This window comes from Pimephales promelas, chromosome 18 (genome assembly GCF_988280905.1).
Source record: "Pimephales promelas chromosome 18, fPimPro1.hap1.1, whole genome shotgun sequence".
In the NCBI taxonomy this organism is placed as follows: domain Eukaryota; kingdom Metazoa; phylum Chordata; class Actinopteri; order Cypriniformes; family Leuciscidae; genus Pimephales; species Pimephales promelas.
The window spans coordinates 27,348,938-27,363,608 of NC_142786.1; the positions used below are offsets into that span (position 1 = coordinate 27,348,938).

The 14,671-nt window shown below is 36.4% G+C and overlaps 1 protein-coding gene across 2 annotated transcripts in view; it reads left to right on the forward strand.

Annotated features, from left to right (window-relative positions):
- Positions 1-14,671, forward strand: part of hpca (hippocalcin) — a 56,008-nt gene that overhangs the window by 8,467 nt on the left and 32,870 nt on the right. The window contains exon 1 of one of the 2 annotated variants that reach the window (XM_039681006.2): positions 11,322-11,584. The exons of the other annotated variant lie outside the window; for it this stretch is intronic. The gene's annotated coding sequence lies outside the window, so the exon portion shown is untranslated. Of the gene's footprint in view, positions 1-11,321; positions 11,585-14,671 lie in introns of those variants that run through there. 2 annotated transcript variants of the gene reach the window in all.

The window sequence follows — 14,671 nt, forward strand, 5'->3', positions numbered from 1 at the left end:
AATATTAAACACTATTAAATCTCCCACTTAACATTAATCAAACACTTAATTTTAGTGTTTACTCTCCCTTTTAAGTATCATGGCAAAGCAAAGCATGCTGGGAAATAGAAATCCCAGCCCGGTTTAAGTTAAATTTAAGCTTGTTAAAAAAAAGAAACAAGTTCATAGAATTTAAAACAATTAAACAATTCAACTTACTTAAAATATGTCAGTTTAAAGGAAAAGAAAGTTCAAAATACTCATAAAAGTTAATTTGATTGAACTAATTTGTATAATTTAAGTTGGCCCCACTCAAACCAGTTAGTTTTGAGCGTTAGGGTTTACAGGTTTGGAACAACATGAGATAAACAATGTAATAGTACTTACATTTCTTTAATGAATGCTTACCCAAGATAACATTTTCAAATGTTTTCAATTTTTAGCAGTAGCGCCCTATACAGTATAGACAAAGTGTGCATTACATCCCATGCATAATTGATGGGCAGTGTTCCACTCACTGAACAGCTGAGAGGCGCGTGTAAAGAGATATGCACTCTGTTTTTGCCCAGCTAACCTACTAAGATCGGTACTGAAACACGTTCTGATATCCACACAAAATTGATCTTAACTCACAGGTGCTTTCAGGGTATGTTGAGTCATAAGACCCATCACGAGAAGAGTCTTATCTGACCACACCAACCCACCTTTGTGAATTTCTCTAGAGGTACAGCAGCAGCTCAGAGTCACCGTTTGGCACAGTTTGTTGTTTGAGGATATAAAGCCAATTACTCTACAGCATCACTTTAACAGGGTTTACTGTTACTGCCAAATGCAAACAAACTAATTTGGTGTATCTGCCGCATAACAAGCCCTGTAATCCACATTTGTGCACAATTTTTACTCTAATGAAACCTTAACATGTTTATCATAAGAAAATAGTCTCATGTGGTGCTTTGTGACATCTTGCCATCAGCAACAGCAAGAGGGCAGCTCTGTGCATGTCACTGCACATGTGCTCTGATAATCGCTTCAGTCTCTGTGGGAAAGATACTTTGATCAAGAGTCGAACAGAGGAAGCTTTGAACTTCTCGGAATTATTCATTTATTTGGTGGTGATACATTCATAAGAAAAGGTTACACATGTTCTGATATTCTGGAGTGCCACTGGATATGATTATGGTTGTATATTTTATTAGGTGAATTTCTTATTGATCAGCATAAGTTATTTATAAAAGAACTGCTCAAGGATTCCATTTAAAATAATTCACGTTGCGAGGACCATTCAGGAATGAATTATGCTCTTAAAATAATGCCTTGTGTTAAAAAATGTATTCCCAACCACTCAGTCTGACTCAGCCTAATTGATGGCAAGATTATGTTCTTCTTCACTGTGTTATGTAATAGGTTCAGATTTGGGGTTTGAATATCCCGCAGGTCTTCCAGAGGATATGAGATGATTGAAAATTGTCGTGCTAAAGGGTTTTGATTTCTAAGTCAATGGATTATGCGTACGTTTTTCACACGATTGTTGTGTATAATCCGTAAGCGAGTGTGCCAGAGCTGTTAGTTTTGAGTGATGCGTCTAATGTAGAGAACTGTGTTTAGCATTTTGCAAAAAGTCACGTTTTTAGTGTGTGGCTCTAAAAAAAACTAATATTTGTCTTGTCTAGGTTGTGCTTCTTTTTCTTAATGGTTTTGAGGAAATGCAACTTAACTGGTCCATTTTGGACACATAGCCAAACAGAGTTCATTTCATTGACTCTATAAAGACCTTAATGTTAAAGGGATACTCCACTTTTTTTGGAAATAGGCTCATTTTACCACTCCCCCAGAGTTAAACAGATGAGTTTTACCGTTTTCGAATATATTAAGCGGATTTTCTGATATTTAGAAGAATATCAGTAACTAGACAGTTTCTAGTCTCTAGTATATTTTTTTTCCTACTATGGAAGTCAATGAGACCAGAAAGTGTCTGGTTACTGATATTCTTCTTAATATCAGAAAATCGTCTGAATGGATGCGAAAACGGTAAAACTCAACTGTTTAACTCTGAGGGAGTTGTAAAATGAGCCCATTTCCAAAAAAAGTGGAGTATCCCTTTAATGGTAAAAATAGTGGTCTGTCCATAAATAGCCAATAATTACAGACATGCATAGGGTCAGATCACCATTAGACTAACAAACATCATACTAAAACAATGCAATACACATGATCCAAAATAACATCAAATTTAATGCAAAACAATAATTGATATTACTTGTATCATAAATAAGATAAACTATTTAAAACTATTTAAATAAAATATGTGTGATCCATATGTGGTCATTCTGGGAATGTCATTGTCCTGTTTTTGATTGTAAATAATACAGTAATTCATAGTGTTTACTTGCAAAAATCATAAATTTAACAGTATTTTAAAGTAAAAAGAATGTGATTTTAACTATTTAACTGTTTAACCATTTAGCCTACCGTTTAACCATACATTTTTACATTACTGTATTGTAAAACAGTTTAAAAATAATACTTTTGCAGTATTCAGGATTATATGGCTAGTTATAGTTTAATATAGTAATAGAACATAGTATTTTTAAACAGACCTGCAACCCATTTGATTGTGCACCAACACTGAACCACAGATTGAACCTAGCAGATCGTAAAGTTAAATGTTTTCTCTGTTCTGCCGTTTTAAACCCAAAAGATTAGGCCTTTCTGCTCCAGTAAACCTCATTAATTTCTCTTCATTTCCGAACTGAGAAAAAAAGTGAATTTTCATGGGTGTGTGTGGCTGTTGTTGATCATAGGTTTGCACTGATGGGTGTCTTTGTGGGAGTGAACAGATGAAACAAAGTACCACGGAAAAATTTTAATTCATTAGCATTAATAATAATTGACACAAGTGGCCATTTCCCGCTCCTGAGAGAAACACTACACCCATTTGATCAAAACAGCTACTGTTTACTTGAATGATAACAGCTTAGAAATACAGTTTATGAGGAGCATTCTGGGTCTGTGCAAAACACTCCAGAGAGCAGCAAGAGAGTAAATCAGGGAAAACAGCTTAGACACCATCATTCATCTTAATAAACCTTCATAAATATCTCTGTCTTAGCAGTAGCAAGTCATTCCTAAACTGCTCTTATTTGCCTCAACACTTTTCTCACAGTGCTTACATACATACACTTTCATCCATCTACACTACATAAATAATTCAGGATTTTATGGGCTACAGTATTTAAACTGCCGATATGCTTTTAAAAAAAAAAACAAAAAAAAAAAAACGGATGGGTCACTTTAAGGATGGTGCAGATATTGATTTGGAACTTCTAAAAGCCAACTCAAGCAAATGAATTGTGTTGGAGAGGAAAAATTTAGAATTACAGGAATAATAAACCCAGCTTTTAGAGGAATCTTGTGGCATTGCAGCAATTGTTGAAAAAGTAAATTAAGTATATTTTGGGGTATTTTGGCTCTACGTGCTTTTTCTTGTGCAATTACACACACTGTAAAAAATATTGTTGGTTTGACTTAAAAAATGAAGTATGGTTGCTTTAAAATTTTAAGTTCATTGAAATGGAAAAATTGAGTTAATACAATGCAGGAGATTGATTTAATCATCATAAACTCAAAATATTATGTTATCTGAACCACATAAATTATTTAAGTTGACAAAGGAAAAAAAAATGTTGTGATTACAAATCATGAGCATATTTTTTTTACAGTGCAGATTACTATACCTAACCTGACTATATGTAATGGTGACAAAACCATTATTTTTTATTGGGTTAATGCCACTTGTAACCTATAATAAGATAAGATACCATGATTTAACTCGCCATCTTTATCTGCATTCTGGCAGATTAGTCAATGTGCAATCTCTTTGGTGTCAAAACCAGAGAAAAAAATATTGTCCTGTTTTTTTCTTGTGCTGTGAGGATCTAAAGTTGATGTTTGACGTTTGTGAGCTGACTTTGCATTTAAATTCCCTGGTCTTGTCAAAAAGAAGTCTTATAAAGCTTAATAAGCAGGTAACAATATACGTCATACAAGCTTTTCACAACGCTACTAAGCCTCCGCACGCACAAGCATAGAATTCAGACTCTGTTTCTGTTCAGATCTCATCAATATTGCAGCAACACTCTCCTGCTGCTGGTGGGCTCCACCATCATTATTAATTTAGCTTTGTTTTCTTTTTTTCATTTTTTCAGTCTCTTGCTGTTCAGCTGCTGTTATACAAGACATTAGGCTGCATTGCAGATGTTCAGTGTTTCTTGGCTTCACATAGTGGAATATTTTGTGGCTGAGGGTTTTCCCACAACCTTACATCAACATTTCTCATTTAAGGCAATCCGCTGCTAATGGCAGTAGTGACATTGATAAACTCTTTAATAATTCAAACACTGACCGCAAGTGCTCTTACCACCTACCCTCTAAATTCATTCTCACATACAGCTAAATGTAACCGATAAATGTTTGGCCACTTTTGTTTATAGGCTAATGCTAAATGACCTGAATGGCGCCACCTTTTATATTGACATTGTAATAAAAATTGACCATCCTTTTTCTTCGGGGTCCATTAATATGCACCAATGTCATCGCCTCATCTGTGTACTCAAGGTATAGAATCACCAGGAGTTTGATATCGATCCTCATGTCAAGCGTGCAGATTGTCCTTGTTGCACAACACATGTTGAATTTTAAACCTGCCGTATGTAAAATTCCCTGACTGATAAACAAGAAAAACTGACTCTGAAGCTTTCAATATTATGACTTAATTACAGTTGTTAGATATCTCATCTTTTTTGTAATGAACATTTTTGTACAGATAATGCATTATTCACTACTCATGTTCATTCAATAGATGTTATCATGACTCATTATGTTAATTCATTATCCATTATCAAACTCTTTTTATTTTTTGTCTGTTGATGCTTAATTTAGTTGTTAATGTTGTAAGATGCTTTTATGAGTGAATTAAACAGCAATGCTAAATTGACAAGCAATTTGGTAACCTTTAAAAAAAAAATCTGAAATCCTACTGACAAAATATTGTTCATATTTTTGCTTACAGTTTGCTTTACTTTTGACTTTGTCATATGAACAACCAGATGGATGAGGATTAAGAATTTTTTAGTTTTTACAATTTACAATTAATACCTGATAAAACATTTAAGAGCTTGAAATAATAAACTATAAAAATGTATATCCATAAACTCTATGGTATAAAAACATCTAACATGTAATGGCCATTTAAAGATTGTATTAAAGGTAGGGTAGGCAATTTAAGAGCAGCTAGCAATAGCAAGCTAGCTTTGAAAGCATTAGATCACACCCACCCTTCAGAGTGTCTCCAAAGCCACGCCTCCTCCAAAATGCATGAACAAAAAATTATAAAAGACACCATTAAATTACTTCACACATCTCGAAGCACATAATATTACAATAATAATGAATGTAAACAACGTACAGAGCTCTTACTTGTACCTGACTGCTGCAGTTTCATTTCAGTATTGATAGTGTTAAACGTGAACAGCTCAGAGTAGAACGTCATGGGTTGCCTTCTCTAAATCACGACGTCGCTTGAACGCAGCATAAGCTCATTGTGTAAAAGGCGGCTGCTGTTTGTTTGTGGCAAAAAATATATATATGCAAATAATAAATATCTTGATTTTATTGGTTTTAGCTTATGTAATGCTTGTTTTTTTCATCTTAATTTGAACCCAGCCCTTTCCTCATTATCTCTATTATTTGAGACAAAGGGTGTGAGGTCCAAATCGAGGTTTATTAATCTGCTTTCGTGAGCACTCTCAGTAATGTGCCTCCATGCACTGAGGAACATCCCTCTGCCCTGCCCTGTTGAAAGAGATGTTCTCCTCTGGACATTACCCATCATAATTACAGTAATATCCTTTATATGGGGAGGCTGCTGCTGAGTATAAATGACTTCCACATCATGGATTACACATGAAAAAGGCAATTTCCTTCACTCTGCCCAGCATTTATTTAGCCTAACCCTTTTGGTTAGACCACAAGGGCCACAGGTAGCTTTGACAGAAGACATAACTTTATGAGACTAAGAAGCATCTGCTAATGTCAGTGATTGTGAATCACAAATAACATATTGTATGCACACCGGTAGGCGGTAGCTTATTTGATCTTTCAGTCTGCTTGGAGAATATCAGTTTAATATTGCTCTTCAAAGACATAATGCACTGTGAAAAAGCCAAATGCATGAGTACAGTGAGAGCTTTGAGAAACTCTTCTCATTAACCCGTTTGTGCATCTTTGCGCTCTTTGGTTTATACGAGAACATCCGCTCTATTCAAGTTCCGAGGTGAAAGGTGTCTTAGCACCTAGTCAAAGCATTAAGACTGCAAGCTCATTAAATCAATCATCACCTTGTGCTTGTAAGAGGCAGTAAGTTGAGACCTGTGTGCTTGTGTTCAGTGACCACACTTGTTGGGGTTGGTCAAGCTTCTACTAAGATTATGGAGCGGCTTGTCTTGCTTCACCAGAAATAGCTCAACCCGATAGATAATCCCCTAACTGAGCAGAGGTGACATGAAAAGCGTAAGGATTATCTGTCGCTGAGCGAGACAGTGGCCAGGTGAAAGTGTCGCCTGCTTCACAGGTCTCCGAGTCAGGCAGAAATGTAACACCAGTAACCCTAAACACGGTTTCCTTTTGATCGTGTGTTTTACCTAGAACCAGGGGCGTAGAATTTAGTAGGGACGCTAGGGACGTGGTGTCCCTACCAATATCCAGTGACACTGATATATCCCTAGCAATAATTTAGATCAAAACTTAAAATATATTTATATTTTGATGCCCCCAACAATTTCAAAATCAAGCCTACGCCACTGCCTAGAACTGCATGCTATCACTGTAAAAAAATAATCCTGTACAAAAATTGTAAACTACTGGCAGCTGTGGTTGCCAGCATCATACCGTAAACATATGGTGCATTACCAGAATTTAGTAGGGACGCTAGGGATGTGTCCCTACCAATATCCAGTGACACATCCCTAGCAATAATTTAGATCAAAACTTCAAATATATTTATATTTTGATGCCCCCGTCCTCAACAATTTCCAAAATCAAACCTACGCCACTAGAACTGCATGCTATACAAAAAATAATCCTGTAAAAAAACGGTAAACTACTGGCAGCTGTGATTGCCAGCATCATGTTAATGCTGTTAATGTATAGTGATACAGTATACTGTAATTTAACAGCATAATACTGTAGCTGACAAAACGGTATTTAGCTGGTATTTTAAAAACGGTATGGTGTGTTACCATTTTTAAAATTAACAGCTGTTTGTCAGGTACAGCTAAATGCTGTTAATGTATAGTGATACAGTATACTGTAATTTAACAGCATAATACTGTAGCTGACAAAACGGTATTTAGCTGTTTATTTTAAAAACGGTATGGTATTTTAAAAACAGTATGGTGCGTTACCATTTTTAAAATTAACAGCTAAATACCGTTTGTCAGCTACAGCTAAATGCTGTTAATGTACAGTGATACAGTATACGGTAATTTAACAGCATAATACTGTAGCTGACAAAACGGTATTTAGCTGTTTATTTTAAAAATGGTAACGCACCATATTTTTACAGTATGATGCTGGCAACCACAGCTGCCAGTAGTTTACCGTTTTTTTTTACAGGATTATTTTTTTCTGAAACAGAGGGCTTCCTCATAGGAGGATTGTTCATTTTAATTTTATTGATGACTGAATCTGTGCCCACAAAATTTAACCTCCAGTTATTCATAAAATTTAGAACATGCTGTGCATTTGCTGTGTTCGTCTATTAAGTCTCTTGGCTAATTTGATTTTTCTTTCAGCTATTCAAAGTGTTGTGCTCTCTGTTGAACACTTTTGATGGACTGGATTAGATTCATTCTGATGCATTTGATTTGGGTATTTTTCAGTAATAATTTACAGTTGGTTCATACATAAAAGAAATTCTCTCTTTGCTAAAGCTATAAACTGTACAGGGCAGTTTATCAGACCGATTATATTGATGCTTATGGCATGGATATTGATAAAGTTGACCTGATACGATTAAGATTTACAGACATTTCATTCTGATTTTGTTTTGATTCTGGTTCATTTGGGTGTATTTCAGTTATAAAGAAATTTACATTTAATTTTGATCTTTTAGAAATTGATATTGGGATGGTTTAAATAAAGAACCAGAAACCAACACAATTTAAACAATTGACCGATTCAAGGAATAGATTTTATTGGTTGGGAATCAAACCTATTGACCCTTGATATTGCTGTCATGCTTTACACTTTGAGATACAGGACAGAATTTGAGCATGTTTAAATCAACGAGATTGGATTTTTCCTTTAATATCAGGGCAGAACATGTACAATAATCTGCAGGTTTTGGTAGGTGCTTCCTTCTTTGTGGATAGACTGTAACTGTGTTGTGATATTCTCTGGGACTTTGTGTCCAGTGCATATAAAAGCTAAAAAAAAACAAACAAAACAAAGCCCTACGGACAATGCAATCTCATAAGTAGAAAACACTAAAAGAGAGAAAATGCAACTCTGGAGCTTGCCTATAGAATAATGCTTGCCACAGCCAACAAACCAAGAGGGGGAATCAGATGAGGAGCAGTGTTCACGTCAGTTTCTAAATCACAGAGCGAGAGAGAGAGAGAGTTGAAGATATAGCAACACTAATGCAATCAACATCAGCTGAGTCAGAGCTTTAGCCTGGGATAAGACTCCACAGCAGTCATCTCAATACACCAGTAACACAGCCACTCAAAACACACACACACATACTCGCTCTCATAGATCATAATGTGATCATCTATTCTCCCAGGATTTGATTAATGTATTTTCAAGTTGTTTGCCCAATCTTCCATGAGACTCTTCAGTCATGCTTTATGGACTAGACAGTAATGACCAGTGGTGTGATTTTAAAGCAGATCATTCTGTCTCCTATTCATTTCATTTAATTTGTTATAACTAGAATGTCTACTGTTATAATTCAGTTATAAAGTCGATATCGGGATGAAATCTGCTATAGAAATCGATATCGGGATGGTTTAATAAAAAAAAAAAAAAGAAAAATATAACAACAGAAAATGTATCTGTAATTCAGCTCTATTTAAACAATTGGAGGATGCTTTTGTGACGTGCGCTGGGTTCAAGATATAGATTTTATTGATTTATTCATTCCTTGGGAATCAAACTCATTAACCTTGGAATTACTCTGTTATGAAAACTTTTTAACAGGTTTAAATCCATTTAAAGGGATAATTCACTTTGAAATTAATTGTTGGTATGTTTTAGCTTACCTCGAGGGCATCCAAGATGTAGGTGTCTTTGTTTCCACAGTATTTTCAATTTTGATGTTTTTAGGTCAAACTTTTCTTGTCTGTTAGTCATATAATGGAGGTTTATGGGGTCCACCTCAAAGAGCATGCTCAGAGAAGTCCAAATTAAACACGATTTAATGACTTAAATGTAAGTACTCATTGAGGGCCTAAGACACGAAACGAGCGGTTTGTGTGAGAAAATGAACAGTATTTATGTCGTTTTTACCTCTTGTATAACCACAGCCAAGTCCAATTGATCTGAAGGCACGGGCCCTTCGGTCTGAGCAAGCGCCGGAAGTGATCTCTTGTGTGGTTGCGAAAAAAAATCAACGTTATTTTACGATATATCGATATAACGATATATCAACGTCTGTTGACATATTGAAATCATCTTCCATTGCAATTTCCTGTATATCTAAATATGTTTAGATCTTCAAAGTGAAGGGTAACACTTCTGAAATCTCTGTGTAAACAATGAGTGACGTACACGCGCGAGAGATCACTTCCGGGTTTTGAAATTGAAATTTGAAATTTTAATCTGTTAGAACTGGAATGTTCACTGTTAAAACTTCACTTTTAGAAATGCTGACGCTATAACGGGGTTGTACAAATCTAAGACAAATATGAATTTAATTTCATTTGATCATAGAATTATATCATAGAATAAGGCAATTTCTGTTCAATTCTGAACCCTGTCGTCTAAATAATCGAGAAGTTTTGTATGATATTGACTTTCAGACTATTAACGTTAATTCGATAGTTCACCCAGAAATGAAAATTTGCTGTTGATTTACTCACCCTTAGGCCATCCAAGATTTAGGTGTCTCTTTTTCTTTAGTAAAACACCAAAGAAGATTTTTAGCTGAAACAGTGGTCCTTGATTCATATGCAAGTCAAAAAACATATACAAGGCAAGACAAAATGAACTGCCCCAGATTGCCATGAACAGCTGCTCAGGACCGTTTGCAGAGGCTTTGGATTACAGGTATAATGCAGTAAATAGGCTATTGTTCAGTTTATTGCACAGGCAGATTGTTTCGCTTCATGAAACAAGACCTCAATGTATCGTCAGGAGCCACCAGTATTCATTATGTGTTGCCTGTATTTTTTTACTCTCAAAGTGACAATATAAGAATCACCCACGGTTTCAGCTAAACATCTTCATTACATTTCTACTGAAGAAAAAAAAACACATCTTGGATGGCCTTAGTAATCTAAAAGCAAATTTTCATTTTTGGATGAACTATCCATTTAACACGTTAAAACAAAATGCTGCAAGTAGCTGCAAGTCATGATGTCAGAGAGAATGGAAGATTTTTGTCTTGATGTTTGCCTTCCTGGTGGGTCATCATGCATCTCGAGCAGATCCTGCTGGGAAGCTGTTAATTAGCCGGATCTCTGTCAAAGCTCTGCTTGGCGGCTAGCCTTTAAGATCATGCATTAAGAAGTTTTAAAGCTACTTAGTCTCACACCACAGATATATCATGGTTTGGATCCTCCTCGCTTTATTGTATTTCATAGTCATTTAGTGAAAGGAAAATCTGTTTTTTTACATTCAGAAATGTCTAATGATTTAACACTATTAGAGCCACAGATTCCCAGTATCTTCTCACCATGTTATTCTCCACCTCACAGCCGTTGTCCCTCTCTATCTATCTATCTATCTATCTATCTATCTATCTATCTATCTATCTATCTATCTATCTATCTATCTATCTATCTATCTATCTATCTATCTATCTATCTATCTATCTATCTATCTATCTATCTATCTATCTATCTATCTATCTATCTATCTATCTATCTATCTATCTATCTATCTATCTATCTATCTCTCTCTCTCTCTCTCTCTCTCTCTCTCTCAATGTTTACATGAAGCTATCATTCATGACTCCCACGTGAGCTTAATTTTTTTCTCCCAGAAGGTGTTGCTGTACCCCTCTAAAAGGGCCCAGACACAGTAGCAGAGGTCCCATTCGGCGTAGTGACATCTTATTAAAGCGGCACCACGTAATCCTACCAACACCCTCCCTTGCTTTAAATCCGCTCGTCCGGTGCAGTTCCGTAGACGCACAGCACAGCCTCCTCCTCCAGCAGAGCAGCGCCGCGGCTCGTGTCTCTACGGTAACATGGTGTGCAGCGCGCGGCTGCAGTAGACAGTATCGCTGGACCTTAAGAGAAGGCGCTCGCTCTGCTTATCCTGCTCTCCTTGCCCAACATATCAACACACCGAGGGAAACTTCGCGTTTTTTTTGGACACGGTAAGATGACCAATCAACGCGTCCTGCGTATCCTAGGCTACTTGTACTGTAAAATATTAATATTTTTTAATTCTTAATGACGGAACGTTGGCTCTCCTCTTGCAGTGAGTCTGTATTGTCATAGCATCCCATCATAAGCACGCGTGAAATAACGAGGAAGAGATGGGGAACGATCCCAAATAAAGCCTAGTTTTAAAAAGCGACTAAACAAATTAATTTAGAATGGAATGATATAAAATAATGGGATTGCGTTATTTTTTGACCCAGTGATTGATAGTTCACACAACACAGATTTGGGTTATTGAGCAGCCTCCGTGTCGTGTAAACAGCACTTTATGAATGAATTGATAGTTTTGTGATTATGACGATGGATGTAAGGAATGTTTGGATGGGCCAGGGGTCGTGCTCGACGGATGTGCGCGCTTCCAGTAATTCTATGTTTTGGACAGTCAGGCGATGCTATTGTTCGAACTGACGAGCTTCTGAAGAGCTCGAGGAAGCGGGGCATGAATCCTTCGCAAGCAGCAACTAGGCTACTGGGATAAGTCATTAGCCTGCTCTAAAAGTGACCAATGTAAAATGATTTTGAAGCAATTATCCACAACGTTTATTGAATTATTATGAGCAGTAGCGCACTGTACGCGCATAGGCTGCAATAGACTTCAAAAGCAGTTCGGCGTTCAGGTAAAAAGTGACATATTTACCTTTGTACTGCACAAGTGAGTGTATATATTTTATGAAGCATTTTTATGCTTTTAAAATAACCAGTTTGTAATTTAATATTTTCGATTAAAGATGCAAAACAACAGGCTAACTGCAATATTCTTTTTGTCTCACTGCTATTATAGAAATCAATGAAAATAAACACATGGTCATCATGACATGGTTCAAATGTTATTTTAAAAGCCTGTTAATTTGCACATTAAAATAACACACAAAATCCAAGGTCTTAGGGGTCTAAAAAACAACTCAAACCAATTAATGTATGCAATTTTGTTCCTTTTATTAATCTGAGTGACACATTCAAATTGAATTTGTATATGAATGGATATTCTCCATGCCATTGATGTTGGTGAAGGCTACGGTTATGTAAGAAGATAAGAGTGGGAAAGACGGGCTCATCTGTAACAGTCTGTTTGTAATCAGGCTGTTGGTCCCACTGAATCCCTTCAGGACACACTTTATTCAAAGATGCACATTGATCTATGAAAGGGTTGTGGCATCAGGTGTCAGGGATTTTTTCATGCTTAAAGATGTGCTGATAAATGTGTGAGATTTAAGTTTGTGTATGTTCTCATAAGGGGCTGAGTTTTTAGAATATCATTCTGAAATATGATAAAACAAATTAAAATTTTTGTGTTCCATGGAAAAAATAAAACCATATTTCTTTGGAACATAATTTATGTTTTTGGATGAAACATTTCTTTAAAGAAAATGCTTTCTTAAGAAGTGTAGGAGAAAATAAGACCACAATGACTCAAGTGCTCTGTATTTTCTGCATGCCATTATCAGTGCTTGAGACATATGATGCATTGCCTTTGTGAGGCCAGAATCTACTGTCGGGGCTTTTTCTTGGATTTCTCTTCGAAATCTTGTGGTCTCATTAGCTGTCTCATTAGTTCTCACTGTGCTGTTTTCTTTATTCCGTCAAAGCATGTGATCCTCTTTGGCATTGGTTAAAGGCTGAATAGAATGTGGATCTCATCCACTCAATAGGGACTTAACTTTATGGCACACGTTACGGTGGAAACACTGGTCCATAAAACATCCACAATACTAGCTGTGAGTTAATGGACATTTGTGATGATATTAGTCATGGCACTTAAACTGAGATAAAGATGACTTTCATGGTCGTTGTTAAAATACATTAAAGTGCCCTTTGTAATTAAGACAATCAAGATATAAAAACGGAAATCAAATCACATTAAGTGGCATTATTTTCAATGCAGAATTGAGACTTTTAGTGCTGCTACAATCAAAAGGCATTTAAAAATTAATAAAACATCAGTTTTTCACTTTTTTGCTGCAATATAAGTCAGCGCTGTGCCACTTATTTGAACACTGTGAGTAACCAATCTCAGTGTGTGCCTTACCTGACCACTGTGTTCAACTTCCACTCAGCCCAATTGTGGCTGCACTGTGGGATGTGATTGTGAGTTTGAGGACCTTTCCAAGGGAGGATGTGGCTTTTACACCCCACTGAGAAGTTCTTGCTTCCTTTTTTATAGCATAGATCCAGCCTTGCACTGCGCCTTCCATTAGACTGCAGAAAGCTGGCCAATTGCTCCCAGCAGCCACGTTGTGGTTGATTCTAAGGAGCTTTCTCAGAACCGCTATGTTTTTCTGATAGGAAAGTGTGTGGTAGGATGTGAATATTTGTGTGCTCAAGTGTTTCTAGGTTTGCCTTTGTCTGTGAGTAAATGCAATCAGTGTCATGCTGTTTTTAATGGTCGCTGGCTGCAGAGAAACTTAAGAGCAATATAAAGTCTGTGGCTAATGCTGAAAATGTGCAAGTGCCCTTCTTAAAGTCCCCATGAAATCAAACTGAAATTGTTAAAAAAAGTTTTGGGGCTTCTAGTATGATTATGTTAGCCTTAGTGTTAACTATAAGCTAGTGTGCTTTGCGTAGGTGATGTGCATCACTTTGCACATCACCTACGCTACGCTATAAATAGATGCCGAAGCTGCGGCTGAAATCGGTAACTTGTACTATAGTGAACTATATCGGGAATAGGGAATGGTTCAGACAGTGTAATGGTTTACATTGGGGTGAATGAAGTCTAGTTTCATGTTAGCTGACTCTAAAAAAATGGTGCTAAATAGCACTAAAAGTGGTTCATTGGCTTGTAATCATAGGGGAACCACCATATAGCACTTAACTTTGTCATATGGGGCTATGTAGAACCATAAGAGGTGCCATAGAGCACGTTAACCACCGCAAAGAACCCCTGAAGAACCGCTGAAGAACCTTTTTTTTAGAGTGTAGATGGAGGAGATTAGGAGGAAAAATGTTTAGAGATTAGGAGGAAAATAAATCTTTACCAAGCTCAACGGCTCATCATGAGCCATGTTGTAAACTAAATGCTA